Below are 16,604 nucleotides of genomic sequence, written 5' to 3' on the forward strand. Positions count from 1 at the left end.
CTCAGGGCGCCTTCCCCCCTCACCTGGCCAGGGTAAAGCCTTCCAAGCAGACACCCGGCTCGTGAAGTGCCTCCCTTTTCTAAGATCTGCTGCTTCAACCCCAAAGGCCCAAGTGCAGCCACTCCCCTCCTCTGCTCAAAAACATTCCATGGCTCCCTACTGGCTGCAGGGTAACAGCGATGCCCTTTAGACCCTGGCTGCGGCCAGCTCCTGGAGGTCAGGGCACTCCCTTCACCCCTGCATGCTAGTCCCCTGACACCTGCTGCTCCATCTCTTGCCCCTGGGGGTCTCCTTTCACCCCACCTTCATCTCTCCCAATCCTGACTTTCCATCGAGGCTGAGCTCAGGAGCCACCCTCCCAGAAGCCCGTCTGTCTCTCCCTCTGCTCCAAATCAGCCTGCGTAGTGTCGGATCGGTTCAGAACTCCTTAATGGAAGGAAAGCTTTTCCTTCTGTGTTTGGGAGGGAGCTTAGAGCAGTGGGGAGAGAGGTGGCCTCAGAACAGGAAGACCTGAGTTCAAGGCCTGCCTCTGGCTCTCCCTGGGTAAGTTATTATTTTAAAACCTTCATCTTCTGTTTTAGAATCAATACTGTAGAGGGGCAGCTGGGTAGCTCAGTGGATGGAGAACCAGACCTAGAGATGGGAGGTCCTGAGTTCAAATCTGTCCTCAGATACTTCCCAGCCGTGTGACCCTGGGCAAGTCACTTAACCCCCATTGCCTAGCCCTTACTGCTCTTCTGCCTTGGAACCATACACAGTACTGATTCCAAGATGGAGGGGAGGGCTTAAAAAACAAAGCTTGTATTTGAGCCTCGTACATTTGGCAGTTGAGGAAACAGAGCCATCAGGGTCACCGGATCTTACCACTAGTAAGAGTCTGAGGCCAGATTTGAATTCAGGTCTCCCTGACTCCTCAGTATGAGTACAGAAGGCTGAGGACAAAGGATAGGAGGACTTTGGTGAATTGAATATAAGGCAAGGCTAGGTTGGTCTGATGAGACTAGGAGTGTGATGAGGGCATTGAATGCCAGGACCAATCAAGCAAACATTTTTTTCAAATATGTCATGTGACACATTTACAAATGTTTATGAGTAACTTCTGTTTTCACATCACTTTAATTTCCAAAATATGTCTTCTCCCTCTCCTTGCCAGAGTCCTATAAAATAGAATAAAAAAGGAGAAAAGAAAGGCAGAGTAACTGAAACAACCCATCCATCAGCCGTATTTGACAGTGTATGCAATGCTCTGCACCCACAGTTCCCACCTCCACAAACAGAGAGAGCCAACATTTCCCCCCCAGTTCTCTGGGGCCAAGCTTTAATAGGCATCGATGTGAGCTTGCTCCTTGCTACGTGAAGGCAGGAGGCAGGGCACAGCTGAAAGTCCTCTCTCCCTCCTTAAGCATCTTAGAAAGCGTGGTCCTGCTGGCTCCTTTGCTTATCACACCCGACCATGTACTGTGCTGACATGTGAGCGCGTGCCCATTCCCCACCATTAGACTGTAAGCTCTGAGAGGGCAGGGCTCCCTACATCTCTGCTCCTGCCTAGGGGAGAACCTGCTCAAAACAGACGCTTGATAATGAATTGAATCGGAATAATAACACAAAAAGCTAACGGAAGAATTTCGGCACAAGGGGCTGCTCAGTCAGGTAGCCTGTCCAGGGGGACCGGGGCTCGCTCTGCCTCTGTCCTCCGGGTCTCTGTGTCCGTCTCTCCCTCTCGCCCTCATCCATCCTCTCCCACATTCCCCTAAAATAGGAAAAAGCTGGGGTGCCTCCCTGGCCACGAGGGAAACGTCGACAGCTTCCTCCCTCCTCATCCCACTGCCAGGAAAGGAAGCTCAGCCCATTGAGTCATGCAGGCTCAGCCCCCCAAAAAAAGGCTTACCCAGAAACCTGTCACAAAGTGGGAATGACTCTGTATTTGGAATCAGAAGATGTGGGTTCAAATCTTGGTTTTGCTCCTTGGTAGATGTGTGACCTTGGGCAAGTTCTACCCCATCCTGTAAAATTAGTCCAATGAGAGAGGGAGGGATTGGGGCCAAAGGGCACTCATCAATGATCTCATCCTACCCCCTCCATCTTAGAGATAAGGCTCAGAGGGGTACAGGCCCAGGTTACCTCCCCTCTGGACTCTTCCCCACTCTAGTCCATCCTCAGTCTCTTGGGGAAGGGATTTTCCTAAAGCACAGACCAGAGCATTTCACTCCCTCACAGATTTCGTTTGCCTCTAGCATCAAATATAAAATCCTCACCTTGACACTGAAGGCCTTGTGTGACATTGGGCAAGTCACTGGAGTTGTGGTACAGTGGAAGCAGAGGTTCTGAGTTCAAATCCCACTTTGACAGTGATCTTGTACCAGCCACTCCCTACCTCTGGGCCTCAGTTTCCTTATCTGTAAAATGAAGAAGTTGCCCTAGATGGCTTCGGAGGCCTCTTCTAACCAGTCTTAGACTCTTCCAGACTTTTTCTCCCATTCCACGCCTGCACACACTCATCCTGTGGCTGGCTTTTCCTCACATAGGACATCCTGTCCCCAGCCTTTAGAAGAGGTTGCCTGGCCGTTGCGGGGGGGGGGGGGTCTTCTTCCAAAGCCCAGCTTTAGTGGCAGCCCCCCAGACTCCCCTGGGTCTGCCCTCAGATCCTTCAAAGGTTGGTTCTGGCTCAGCTCGATAGGGGTTTCCATTTAGTCCTCTGCGAGTGTGTGAGGCTGTCCTAGCCCTGGCTACATAGATGCACACATAGCCAGAGGTGGCTACACTGCAGCCCCAGGCACACGGACATCTAAGGCCTGGCATCCAATCGCTGCCACAATGTTACATAGTAGCATCCAGAGTATCTGTAGGAGACTCAGTGCTGGAACAGTATCATTAGACTTCCCTCTGATTACATTATGACCCCTTAAAAATAACATACTATCGGCTCCGGGTACAAATGTATACATAGCAGATATACAATGTGTCTAGATAGTGAGGCTCTAGATCCATGTAGGATACCAGGAGAGTAGAGAGCATAACTAGAAATGGATCTATTAGTATGGATGAAGAGGATGCCCAGGAACTCCTTCTCCCTTTTGTTTATTTATATGTTTATTTATTTGTTTATTTATATATATATTTTAAACCCTTACCTTCCATCTTGGAGTCAATACTGTGTATTGGCTCCAAGGCAGAAGAGTGGTAAGGGCTAGGCAATGGGGGTTAAGTGACTTGCCCAGGGTCACACAGCTGGGAAGTGTCTGAGTCCAGATTTGAACCCAGGACCTCCCATCTCTGGGCCTGGTTCTCAATCCACTGAGCCACCCAGCTGCCCCCCCCCTTTTGTCTTTTTAGCCCTAGATGAATAAATGTTTGTTGGGTGAATATTAACCAGCATCAATAGCTTTAGAAACAGGATCTCAGTTGATTATCTCAACCCCCCTGGGAGGTCTCAGTGTTATAATTATCTCTTTTTTACAGATGAGGAAACTGAGGCAGGCAGTGGTGAATCGATTTGCCCAGAATCCTCCAGATAGTAAGTTCCCAAGGCTGGATTTGAACTCAAGTCTTCCTGACTCCAGTCCCAGTACGTTGGGCACTGTGGCACCTCCTAGCTGCCTCTAGGGAGCTGAATCAAATAACTTGCCTCAGTATCCTCTGCCTCTGGACTAGGCTGATCATTGCTCTCTCTCCAGCAGCCCCCCAGACCTCTAGGGCATAGGAGAGGCTAAAGGGAGGTGGGAGTCCTCTTTGAGGTTCCTTCCAGCTCTGACAATCTATGAGCTTTTGCATGAACACAGGAAGGGAGAGTGGAAAGAGGGAGCCAGAGAGGAAGCAGGCAGAGGAGGGAGGGAGGACAGAGCAGGCTGTGCTCGCCCGGGTCATCCCTCTCTTGAGCATCTGTGAAGCCCAAGGTCTCAGGGCTGGGTGACAGCAGCACCCTCTGGTGTCCATCACCCCTAACTTCAAGGGGTGACTGGCAGGAAATTAGCACCAGCATCCATTCCATGGGGTCTAAAGCTCCATCAGCCCCATGGCATTACCCCACCTTCTTACAGGGGGAATCCACCGCTCCCAGAGAAGCGACTGATCCAGGCCTAGCAAATGAGGAAGGCAGGATTCAAACCCAGGTTCTTATTGTGGGTCCCCAGCTTTTTTCCTTTCATCACCCTTCCTGCCAAGGCCTGCAAAGGCCCCCAGAGGTCACCTCGTCCAGCTTGTTTATTTTACAGATGGAAAAACTGAGGCTCACAAAGAAGAGACAACTTGCCTGAGGTCACTCAGGTAGCAAGGGACAGGACCAGGACTCCGAAATCGAGGGCTCTTCCAAGGCATCATGCTGCCTTCTATAGTATTAAATTCACTGAGGATTTATTAAGCACCTGCTGGGTACAGTCCCTCTCCTCTTGGGGCTTACAATCTAGCAGGAAAAGAGGACAAGCAATAGGGGAAAGAATCTTGGCTTTGAAGTCAGTGGACCTGAGTTCAAATCCCACTTCTGTCACTTCGGGTATGATTTTGGGCAACTAACTTCATCTCCCTGGGCCGCAGTTTTCTGATCTGGAAAACGAGGGGGTTGGACTCAATGGATTCTTCATGAAGCCAAGCAGTTATGTTTTAGAATATTTTTATTGATGTTTTCTGTTTCTTACACCATGTGTTGTTTGGTTTGGGGGTTTTTTGAGGGAAAAAAAGTCAGCATGACCAATCATCAATATGTTGAGGGAGCCCCAGAAGGGATCCCAAGTATGTAAAGGGCAACGGGGATTAGTCCCAGGGGGAAGAGCTGGGAGCAATGAGGTGGGGGTGGGGGAGAGGAAGGAGAGAAGCTACAGAAATGCAAATGTCTGACAGCCTACATTGAAAACTCTTTAAAAGTATTGAAGGTCCTGGGTTCAAATTTGATATCAGATACTTCCTAGCTGTGTGACCTTGGACAAGTCACTTAACTCCCACTGCTTAGGCCTTAACACTCTTCTGCCTTGAAACTAATACATAGTCTTGATTCTAAGATGGAAAGTAAGAGGTTTTTTTTAAATTTTTTTATTAAAACCCTTACCTTCCGTCTTGGAGTTAATACTGTGTATTGGCTCCAAGGCAGAAGAGTGGTAAGGGCTAGGCAATGGGGGTCAAGTGACTTGCCCAGGGTCACACAGCTGAGAAGTATCTGAGGCCAGATTTGAACCTAGGACCTCCCATCTCTAGGCCTGGCTCTCAATCCACTGAGCTACCCAGCTGCCCCCAAGAGTTTTTTAAAAAGCATTGAAGGCAGGTTTGGAGACTGGAAGTCCTGGGTTCAAATATGGCCTCATACACTTACTAGCAGTGTGACCCTAAGCAGTCATTTCACTCCCATTGCCTAGCCCTTACCACTCTTCTGCCTTGGAACTACTACATAGTATGGATTCTAAGATGGAAGGTCAGGACTTTAAAAAAAAGTTTTGAAGGCTACCCTGAAAGGTAGTGAGTTCCTCATCCCTGGAAATGTTCAAGCAGATCTTGCAAAACCACTTATCCAAATGTAAGCTCCCTGAGGGTAGGGATGGACTGACAAGATGGATAGAGCCCTGGGTTTTGGAGGCAGAAAGCCCTGGGGCAAGTCACTTAACCTTTGTTTGCCTCAGTTTCCTTATCTGTAAAATGGAGATAATAATAGCACCTGCCTCCCAGGTGTCCAATGAGATAGCATGTAAAGCCCCTTACAAACCTTGAATTAACTATATAATATATATTAAATTGCCAGGACAGAATAGACACTTGATAAATGCTTATGGTTTGATTGCTCCAATAGAGAGGCTGCTTGTTAGGGTGTTGGTTGTATTAGATGACCCTGAAAGGCCCATCTAGCTCAGAGATTCTAGAGTTCAGGAACTCTTGGTATTTCAATAGCAAAGGAGGCAAGGTTGGGGTGGGGGAGCCTCCACCAGTCTCTGCCCAGTGTGGGCAGGGCAGCCCCAAACATGATTAGGAAGCAGGCACAGTTTGTCCTTCCCAATCCTTGATGTTCTTCTTCTTGTGTTCTTGAAGGTCTTGAGGGCCATCTAGACCCCATATGTGCTTACATTTATCCAGTGGATCAGGGAGGAAATCGGGGCTTGGAGAAGCCCAGACAGAACCTCAGAACTATGGGCATACTTCAGGAGCTAGCTAGTCCAACCTACATCCCAACAGAGATTCAGCCTCAAAGGTTCCTGACCAGTGGTTGTTTGGAGACTGAGACAGAGACAGAGATGGGGGGAGAGGGGAGGAGAAGAGAGAGGGAGAGAAAGAGAAAAAAGAGAGAAGAAGGGGAGGAAGGGAGGGAGAGAGAAAGAGAGAGAGAATGAGTGGGAGAGAAAGAGAAGAAGGGGAGGGAGAGAGGGGGAGAGAGAGGGAGGAAGGGAGGGAAGGAGAGGGAGGGAGAGAGAGAAAAAAAGAGAGAACAAGGTGAGGAAAAGAGAGAAGGAGGGAGAGAGGGAGGGAAGGAAAGAGGGGGAAAGGCGGAAGGGAGGGAGGGAGAAAGGGGGAGGGAGGGAAGGAGAGCACCACCTCCCAAGTCACTGAATTGCATATAGACCCTTTTGTCCCAGTGTTTCCAATTCCACCTTTGGACAGCTCCAGGTGTGAGGTGAGAAGGGGCCGCAGGGTGATTTTAAGTCAGAGGCGCTGGGTTCAATACTGTCTCTCCTTCAAACGTGCCCTTTTGGGGAGCCACGTTGTACTACTGACACTCACTGAGCGCGTTACCAACAGCAACCTTACTAAGACAGCCCCAGTCTGGGCTTCATCCTCACCATCATCAGCGCCATCATCACAAAATTTATGTCAAGTTTGCAAAACCCTTTAGACCAATTACATCCCCTTTGATGTGAATTGAAGGGGTTGGACTAGATCAGTGGCAAGTGGAAACAGATCCCTTTGGCAGCAAGTTGACTTATGAAACCACAAATTAACACAGTCTGTCTTGTGGTTGTGTTTGTGTGTTCTGTATTGCCCAATTACATATGAAACTGGTTCTGGTATCTTGAAGTGTGTGGGCTGCTAGTATGACAGCTCTGGGCCAGATGACCTCTGAGGTCTCTTTGAACTCTAAATCTTATAAATCTGTTATTCAGTCCAATCTGATCAACATTTATTAAGTGTCTACTGTATGCCAGACACTGGGCTAAGTTCTGGGGAAACAACTAATAAAAAAGAAGCTAGCCTTTGCCCCCAAGAAGCTTATTATCTAATGGGGGGGGTGGAGACAATATCCAATAATCTTCCTATGATGAGAAAAGCACCACAGTGGCTAGCATCCAGTAGGTGCTTAATAAATGTTTGCTGATTTGTTTTGGAATCACACTGGAATCACACTATCTATCTAACCATCTATCCAACTATCCACCCTTCTATCTACCTGTCTATACTCATCCATCCATCCATCTATCTATCTATCTATCTATCTATCTATCTATCTATCTATCTATCCATCTATCTATCTATCTATCTATCTATCTATCTATCTATCTATCTATCTATCTATCCATCTATCTATCCATCCATCCATTTATCTATCTATCAATCAATCAATCAAACTATCTATCTATCTATCTATCTATCCATCTATCTATCCATCCATCCATCCATCTATTCATCTATCCATCAATCTATCTATCAATCAATCAATCTATCTATCTATCTATCTATCTATCTATGTATCTATCTATCCATCTATCTATCAATCCATCCATCCATCTATTCATCTATCCATCCATCTATCTATCTATCTATCTATCTATCTATCTATCTATCTATCTATCTATCTATGTATCTATCTATCTATCTATCCATCTATCTATCCATCCATCCATCCATCTATTCATCTATCCATCTATCTATCTATCTATCTATCTATCTATCTATCTATCTATCTATCTATCTATCTATCTATATCTATATATAGACACACGCACACACAATTCAGTGGCTTTTGGTCTGATTCCAAATGCCTTCCCAGAATGTTGGGATCCCTTATGCCTCCACCAAGAGCACCTTAGTGTATCTATCCTATAGTCACTCCCACAACTATTGTTTCCCTTTTCTGGCCGTTTTCCTTAATCTCCTGGATATGAGGTAAAACCTCAGCGTTGCTTTCATTTCTATTTTCTCGTTGTTAGTGATCTGAAGCATCTTTTCATATAGTTAATCAGTTTAATTTTCTTCCTTTGAGAGAAGGTGCCTGTTTACATTCTTCGATCATATGTCTATTGGGAATTGATTTGTTCTTCTATGTGTGTATTCATTATTATGAGTTTGTTTGTACAAAAACTTCAATTTCATGTAATGCAAACTGTTCATTTTATCTCCTGTGATCCTCTCTCTCCTTTCTTTGATCAAGAACTCTTCACCTATCATAGATGAGAAAAGGAGCTCCACCTTTAATATGTTTATGATGTGTCTTTTTAAATATGGGTCATCATCCATTTGAAACTTCTTTTGCTCTGTGGTAGTGATGGCGAACCTTTTGGAACTTTTTAGGAAACTGTGCCATGCCCCACCCCCAACTGCATGCCCCATCCCCAACTGCATGCCTCACCCACCCCTGCTTTCTGGGATGGGGTTGGGCCTGGGGATGGAGCCAAGCTGCAGGTGGAACTCTGTGGACAGCTTCCAGTGCTCCATACACTCCACACCAGGCTATCAGCCCTGGGCCAACCACTCTTGCTCAAGTGCCCTACACACCACCTCCTCCAGCATTCGGAGGTGGGGCCAGTCTTCTAGCTGGCCAAGTAAGAGCTGAGGTCGGTGGGGAGGTTCCAGTGCCCCATACCCTCCCCTTGCATTTGGGGGGCAGGACCAGGCTACTGGCCTTGGGCTGGCTCCACTCTGCCCTTGCAACGGTGGAGGTTGGCTAAAGTGCTCCACCTCCCATATTAGGGGTGGGGTGGGACCAGGCTTTGAGCAAGTCAAGCCAGAGGGGCCTGCACATGCCCACAGAGAGGTCTCTATGTGCCATTCTTTGGCACATGTGCCATGGGTCCTCCATCATGGTTATATGGTATGAGATGCTCATCTAATCTTAATTTCCTCCAGGTTGCTTTCTGATTTTTGGGGGTGGGGAGAGGTGTTAAAGAGAGAGTCCTTTCTCCAAGAGTTAGAATCCTTGGGTTTACCAAACCCTGGATTGCTGTGTTTGATTACTTCTAAATCTTGCTTATTTAATGTTTCATTGATCAACTTTTCTATTTTTAACCAAAACCAAAAAAATTTGATCATTACAGCTTTGTAGTAGAGTTTAGGATCCAGATCCCTTTCCTTCCCACTTTATTTTCATTCTTTCCCTTCAGATCCTTGACCTTTCATTCCTTCAGATGGATGAACTCCTTCACTTAAAAAAAAAAAATTCTTTTCTAGTTCAAAGAGTAACCCTTTGGAATTATATTGGCACAGCACTGAATCACAGTGTCCACCTCTTGAAGGATAAAGATAAAGCATAAATCAATTGACTGTGCTTGTTCTGGATGGACACCAGCATAGCCCAAGCCCCCATTAGCAAGACAGAGAGCTTTTGTGCCAGGGTTCTGATCTCTTTTCCAGCCTGCTTGCCTACCCCCTCCTTTGCTCGAGGTGGTCTCTACCACACTCTGACAATGATAATGTTTCTGTTTCTTTTTATCCTGGTCCAGATGTTCTCTATCCTATTCCTCTCCTCATGTTCTTGGATTTTTTCCCATGAATATAAACTCTTAATAAACAATGTTTTTCAGCTCTGCTCTTATTTATTTTTCCATTTAAAAATACATTCTTACTGAGTCAAATTCCAGGCATGAGGTCCATCCCACCAAGACTCTGGGGCCATTATTGACATCTAGTTTGCTGCTTTGTGTTAGCATCAAGAGTTGACCCAATTTATTGCTCCTACCAAGGCCGAGCTGAATTGTAAGCTCCCTCTCTTCCTGGACATTGTCTCCTACTTGTGCTCTTTTTTTTTTTTTAAACCCTTACCTTCCGTCTTGGAGTCAATACTCTGTATTGTCTCCAAGGCAGAAGAGTGGTAAGGGCTGGGCAATGGGGGTCAAGTGACTTGCCCAGGGTCACACAGCTGGGAAGTGTCTGAGGCCAGATTTGAACCTAGGACCTCCCGTCTCTAGGCCTGGCTCTCAATCCACTGAGCTACCCAACTGCCCCCTCCTACTTGTTCTCTTAATGCCCACTGCTTGTTTTCTTTGGATGTTGGACACACTACTTGTCTATCTGTGGGCAAGGAGTGGTTTTTATCATCCCTGTCCCTTCTCAGCTTCACAGAATCTTTAAGTTAAAAGGGACTCCAGAGTCAGTGAGCCCAACCTGTATCTGAACAAGAATCCCCTCTGAACATTTTTGACAAGTGGTCATCCAGCCTTTACTGGAGGACCTCCAATGACGAGGAGCTCACTACTTCCCAGGGCAGTCTATTCCCCTGTGGGACAGCTCTAATTATGAGAAAGTTTTTCCTGATATCAAAATCCTTTTTGGCTTTTCCTTCTACTACTCTTAGGATCAAGCAGAACATCTATCGGATCCCTCTTCCTGTCTGCCCTGAGCCTTCTCTCTTCAGGCTAAGCATCCCTGTTTCTTTCAATATTGATATTGCAAGAATACTCTGGGCTCCAGGCCAATGTGGCTTTGTATCATAGACTTAGAGTTCAGTAATCTCTGAAATGGATTTTTTTTTTATCTTAACTTAATCAAGTACTTGGAATTCTCCACCCTTTTAACTTAGTCAGGAACTTAAGAATCCTTTTGATAAAAGTTCACACCCTCAGAGGATGGGAGATGGATCCCACAGGCACTGTGCCAGGCAAATTAGGAAACTATGATTGGTTCCTGAGATGTGCTAGACCAGCCCACAGCGAAAGGAAATAGACAGGAAGTGACATGGAGAAAACTGCTTATAAAAGCCAGCTGAGGGCATCTGATTCATTCTGCTGCCTTGGTGGCTCTTGCTAAAAGAGGGATTCTGCTGCAGGGGTGTCTCTGTGTTTTAGCTCTACTCTGTTGGAGGACTTCTGTGTTGAAGGGATTCTGCTATACAACATCTGTGTCGCTTAAAACTACTGACACATATATACTATTCCATACGTGTGGCCTTCCCTTAATAGACTGTAAGCTCCTTGAGGCCAGGGACTCTCTTCATTTTTGCCTTTTGTTCTCCAGTGCCTGGCACATAGAATGCGCTTAATTAATACTTGTTGACTAATAATAAAATTGGAATTGTTGGAGTCGAAATACAGACGAAGGCATATAATATTTCACTTGTTGTTGGAGGCAGCTGGGTGGCTCAGTGGATTGAGAGCCAGGCCTAGAGATGGGAGGTCCTAGGTTCAAATCTGGCCTCAGACACTTCCCAGCTGTGTGACCCTGGATAAGTCACTTACCCCCCATTGCCTAGCCCTTACCACTCTTCTGCCTTAGAGCTAATACACAGTATTGACTCCAAGATGGAAGGTAAAGGTTTAAATATATTTTTTTCACTTGTTATTTGGGTTTTGGTTTGGGGGTTTGGTTTTATATGATTATTTGCTAACAATAAACAATATAGAAATAAAAAATAAATTATTTTTAAAATAAAATAAAATTGGAAGGAGGCTTCAGAGGTCATCTTGGCTAACCTCCTCATTCACAGCTGAGAAAAATGAGGCTCAGCAAAGTGACCTGTATTCAAAGTCAAACAGTAGTGAGTTGTCTAGCATGGTGCATGGTATGCAGTTGGCATCTGATAAATGTTTGTTGATTGATTAAACAATATCTGTTGATGGGCTGGTAAGAGCAGATCAAGTCATGCTTCTCTCTATGTCGAATACACTAAAAAAGCGGATTTTATAATGATAACTTCTCTGGGTTCTGTTTTGGGCTGCTGCCTTCCCTGCTTAATGCTCTTCTGTCTTCTTCCCTCCCTCCCAGGGAACCTCCAGCAACATCTGCAAGAAGCTGTGGCTAAAGAATGTGGCTCAAGCCAATTGAGAAAGACCCCACCAGGGGGCAGCATGGAGACACAGATCTGGTCTCAGTCTTGGGCAAGGACAAAGACAAAACTCTCTCCCTTCCTCCTCCCTCCTCTCTCTCTCTCTCTGTCTCTGTCTCTGTCTCTGTCTCTCTGTCTCTGTCTCTCTGTCTCTGTCTCTCCGTCTCTCTCTCTCTCTCTGTCTCTCCGTCTCTCTCTCTCTGTCTCTCTCTCTGTCTCTGTCTCTCTCTGTCTCTGTCTCTGTCGCTCTCTGTCTGTCTCTCTGTCTCTCTCTGTCTCTGTCTCTGTCTCTCTCTCTCTGTCTCTCTGTCTCTCTGTCTCTCTCTCGCCTATATACCAGCCCCTCTCCCTCTCCAGAAAACATTGAGCCTCAACTCTAACTCAGTGGGTCTCCCTATGCACCCAACCCAGCCTGTCCCATCTCCCACCTTGAAGCTTTCAATGCCACCATTTCCTATGGAAGACCTCCAAGTCCTCACTATCCTTCATTACCTAGAATAGGTACCACTTCCTCCAGGAAGACCTCTCTACTCACCCCAGAGATATCTCCCTCTTTCTCTGAGTATACACACTTTGATATTGATCAACTAATCCCATCCTGCCATAGGCACTTATTCTATGTCCTTCTCTTCCATTGGTTGGCACTTCCTACCAGTGTAGACTTGTATGAATCACTTAAGCTCTTAGAGGCTCAGTATACTTATTTGTAAGGTGAGGGGGTCAGTCTCGGTGGGCTCTGAGGTACTTTCCTTCTTCCCAAAATACTGTCCCTCTCATCCAACCCCAGTCCCACATGCCTCCTCTCTGGGCCCTATTCCTGATGACTTGAAGGCACTAGCTGATCACTTGGGAATCAAGAGATAAATAGGATGCTGGCCAGAAGGTTCATGGGAAGAACATTGTATTTAAATTAGAAAAAAATGGGTTTGAATTCCTTCTCTGCCATTTGTTAGCTCTGTGACCTTGGTCAGGTCATTTCCCTCCTCTGGGCCTCTTCTATAAAATGTGGGGGTGATGCTTTATGATCTCCTGGAGGTCTGATATTCAATGTTTCAAAGATTTGGGGTGGGGGCTCTGGAAAAAAGAGAGCAGGGGAGCTGTCATCAAGTATTTGGAAGTCATATTTGGGCCTGACTCTCAATCCACCAAGCCACCTAGCGGCCCCATGACTGTCTCTTAGAGGTCCCTATTAGCCTCCCAGTCTATGCTTTCATTCAAGGCTCTACCTCTGTGTGTCTGGTTTAATTGACTCCCAAAGGATTGAGTAAGGGATTAGGGATGGATGGATTAAATTGTAATGGCGGCCATCCACAGTTAGAATGAGCTCTGGTGCCTTGGGCGTCAGTGCCTTGGAACATGCATGGCCGCATGTCAGGTATACTGTAATGGCGGTTCCTTCTCAAATCTAGGTTGATTTGAATCTCAGCCCCACCTCCTAGGATCATCTGAGACCCCTTCCAGTTCTCAAGTTCTGATTCTGCTCCACTCTCCACCTGCCCACCTTGGCTCTGTCATTCTATTCTCCAATGTTCTATGTTCTATTGCCCTCCCAACTGTAACATTCCATGCTTTCCAGTTCCTTCCAAAGTTAACTTTGCTCTAGAGCTCCTTCTCTGTTCTAACGTTCTAGATTAAGGAGGTAACTTCTCCCCTAGGGGATGTGGAGGGTTTTTGCTAATCTCCGGAGGCAAGGTGATATCAAATAGGTTGGGACTGGGGAGATCTAAAAAAGAGGAGGCAGGTAGGGGGCTTCTTCCCCCCAGGACCCAGGGAGCAGCAGTCACGTCAGAAGGGGCAGATCCTCTCCTTAAACCTGAAAGTAAAATGGCATGGCACAAGGTGTGCGGCTGGTTTTATTCTTGTTCTCAAATTTCTGATGCCCAGCTGGTTGGAACTGAGGAAAAACCAGGCACAGCAGTGTTAGTTCTCACCCCTTCTCCAGCTTATATCGCTGGGTGATGTTGGGACCCATTTCTGAGTCTTCTTCCATTCTAAGACTCTGACTGAGCTAGTTGTCTTTCTTCTACCCTCCTCCCCACCATGACCATGGCTTTTGCATTTCCCTGTAGCCTAGGACAGCTCCAGGAGACAGCAGGGATGGGATTCCAACCCCCAGCTCACTCTGATTGGTCTCTAGCCAGAGGCACAAGCAGGCACCATTCATCTATTTCATAACTGAACGTCCCAGGGCAGAATTAATGACTATGAACTTGGAGTCTGTAAATCTGCTGCACCAGGAGGCCATAAACTTAGAGCAGCAACCCTGAGTTGGAGTTGGAAAGGTCCTTGGAGGCCATTTACTTCATTCCCCTCATTTTATAGATGGGGAAACTGGAACCCTGAGGGGGTTAGAGTAAGAGCCATCTGCTCTGAGTTATATTGGTAGTAAGTGCCTAAGCTGGGATCTGAACCCAGGTCCCCTGACTCTAAAGTCATTACCCTCTCCCATTGTGTCAACTGTCTCTTTCTTTAAAACCCTCACTGCCCATCTTAAGAGTCAAAACTGTATATTGCTTCCAAGGCAGAAGAATAGTAAGGGCTAGGCAATGGGGGTGAAGTGACTTGCCCAAGGCCACACAGGAATTATCTGAGGTCATATTTGAACCCAGGACCTTCTATCACTGGACATGGCTCTCAGTTCACAGAGCCACCCACATGCCTTCTCAACAGTCTCTTATCAGTCCTTTCCAGCTGTCTCATTCTATGCTTTCATTTGAAATTCTGCCTCTGTAATTCTGATTTAATCAACACCAATAGGGTAGCTGATGACTGAGGGATTAGGGATCAATAGAAATAGTAAAGGAATTCCCATAGCCTACTTTAGGGCTCATGTCATAGAAGCTGAGTGAAAAGAGAGAAGAATGTAGGCCCTCATCATCAGGGAAAACTGCCTAGAGATAGCTGTTTCCTGATCTCCCAACCCCAGCACTTCCAGGTCCTAAGGAAGGAAGCCAGATGGTCTTCATTGGAGTCAGAAGACCAAGAACAGGACAGAGGAGAAGCCAGAGGCCTGGAGCCTGAGCAATGAGATGGTCAAGCCCTACATACTGTAGTTCTCAAAGGGCATTTGTGAGGGAAGTATTTTATAAACCTCAAAACACTTTACAAATATATTATTATCATTCTTGTTGTTTAAAGGAAAGCTGAATAAGGAACTAGGAGGCTGCAAGGGACTGTAAAGGGCAGTTAGGCCAGTGGGCACCTACTAGAACACAATCCAGCCCAGCTCTTAGCTCTGCATGATTTTGGTCATCAATTCCCCTTCCAGCACCCAGCCCAGTTCCTGGCATAGAGAAGGTGCATAATTGCTGGTTGTTGCCTCAACTATAAAACAAGAGGCCCAGAGAGATGATTTCAAAGACCCTTCTAGGTTCTAGCAATTTGTGAGTCTATAAACCTCCAATGACAAAGAACTCTGTAACTTCCAGGTGCTGGACAGCTCTAATTGTAGACTGGGCTGAATTTGCCCTCTTGTAAAACCCTGCCATGCCCCTGGGGGTCAAGGAGGAGCAATTTCCTCTCTCTGGGGTGAGAAAGAAGCTGGGTTTTTAGACTAAGTGTTGCTTCTAATGTGTTTGCTATACAACCCCATGCAAATCATTTGTCCCTCCCTTGGCCTCAGTTTCCTCACCTATAAAATGGGAAGTGTGTGTGTGTGTGTGTGTGTGTGTGTGTGTGTTTTGAATTGAACGATCTCAGCTCCTTTTAGTGCTAAAATCCATGGGGGGTGGGGGGGGGGGCACCAGTCCCAGAGATAGGAGGTTCTGGGTTCAAATGTGACCTCAGAGATCTCCTAGCTGTGTGACCCTGGGCAAGTCACTTAACCCCCATTGCCTAGCCTTGACTGCTCTTCTGCCTTAGAACCAATACACAGTACTGATTGTAAGACAGAAGGTCAGGGTTTTAAAAAATAAACTAAAACCCACATTCTGTAATAACTTCTCAGTTGTTTGGAGGGTTGGCATTTGTTCTGACACTGAGAATTCCCCTCAGCCCAGTGCCAAGTGATGTTGGGGCTTTTCTCCTCCTCCTCCGGGGCCCCAGGGGCTGCTTTCTACAGGGGGAAGTGGAGGGAACCTCAGACCTAAGTGGGTTCTTTCCCACACCTGCAACTCATTAACTCACCTGCCTCAAGGGGAATACTTCACATTCCCCTGCTGGAAGGACGCAGAAACACTTGGCCTGATACTTGTACGCTTAACCCTTTGGGAAGGGAGAGGGAGCTATGATCAGAGCCAGAATCACAGCATGAACATGTCAGAGCTCTCATAGGGTCTTTTGAGCAAATGCAAGATGCCAAAGCTAGAAGAGATATTAGAACATGGAAAGTCAGAGCTGGGAGGATATGTAGAACACAATGTCAGAGGTGGCTGGTTCCTTAGGACAGAGGCTCAGAACTGGAAGGGAACTTAGAATAAAGAATATTGGAATCTCTGACATAATTTGGTAAAATACCCTTTTACAAATGGGGAAACTGAGGGCCAGGCGGGGAAGTGACTTGCCAAAGACCACAAAATAAGTTAGTGGCAAGGGTAAGATCAGATTCCAGGTTTCCAGAGTCCTGGTCCAGGGTTCTTTGCCCAAAGCCATTCTCAGAGGAGTATTGTAGCCTGGGAACTGCCAATGGTGAGGTGGCCATGTGTCTCTTTATTTGGGATAA

The sequence above is a fragment of the Monodelphis domestica genome, chromosome 2 (genome assembly GCF_027887165.1).
Source record: "Monodelphis domestica isolate mMonDom1 chromosome 2, mMonDom1.pri, whole genome shotgun sequence".
Taxonomy (NCBI): Eukaryota; Metazoa; Chordata; class Mammalia; order Didelphimorphia; family Didelphidae; genus Monodelphis; species Monodelphis domestica.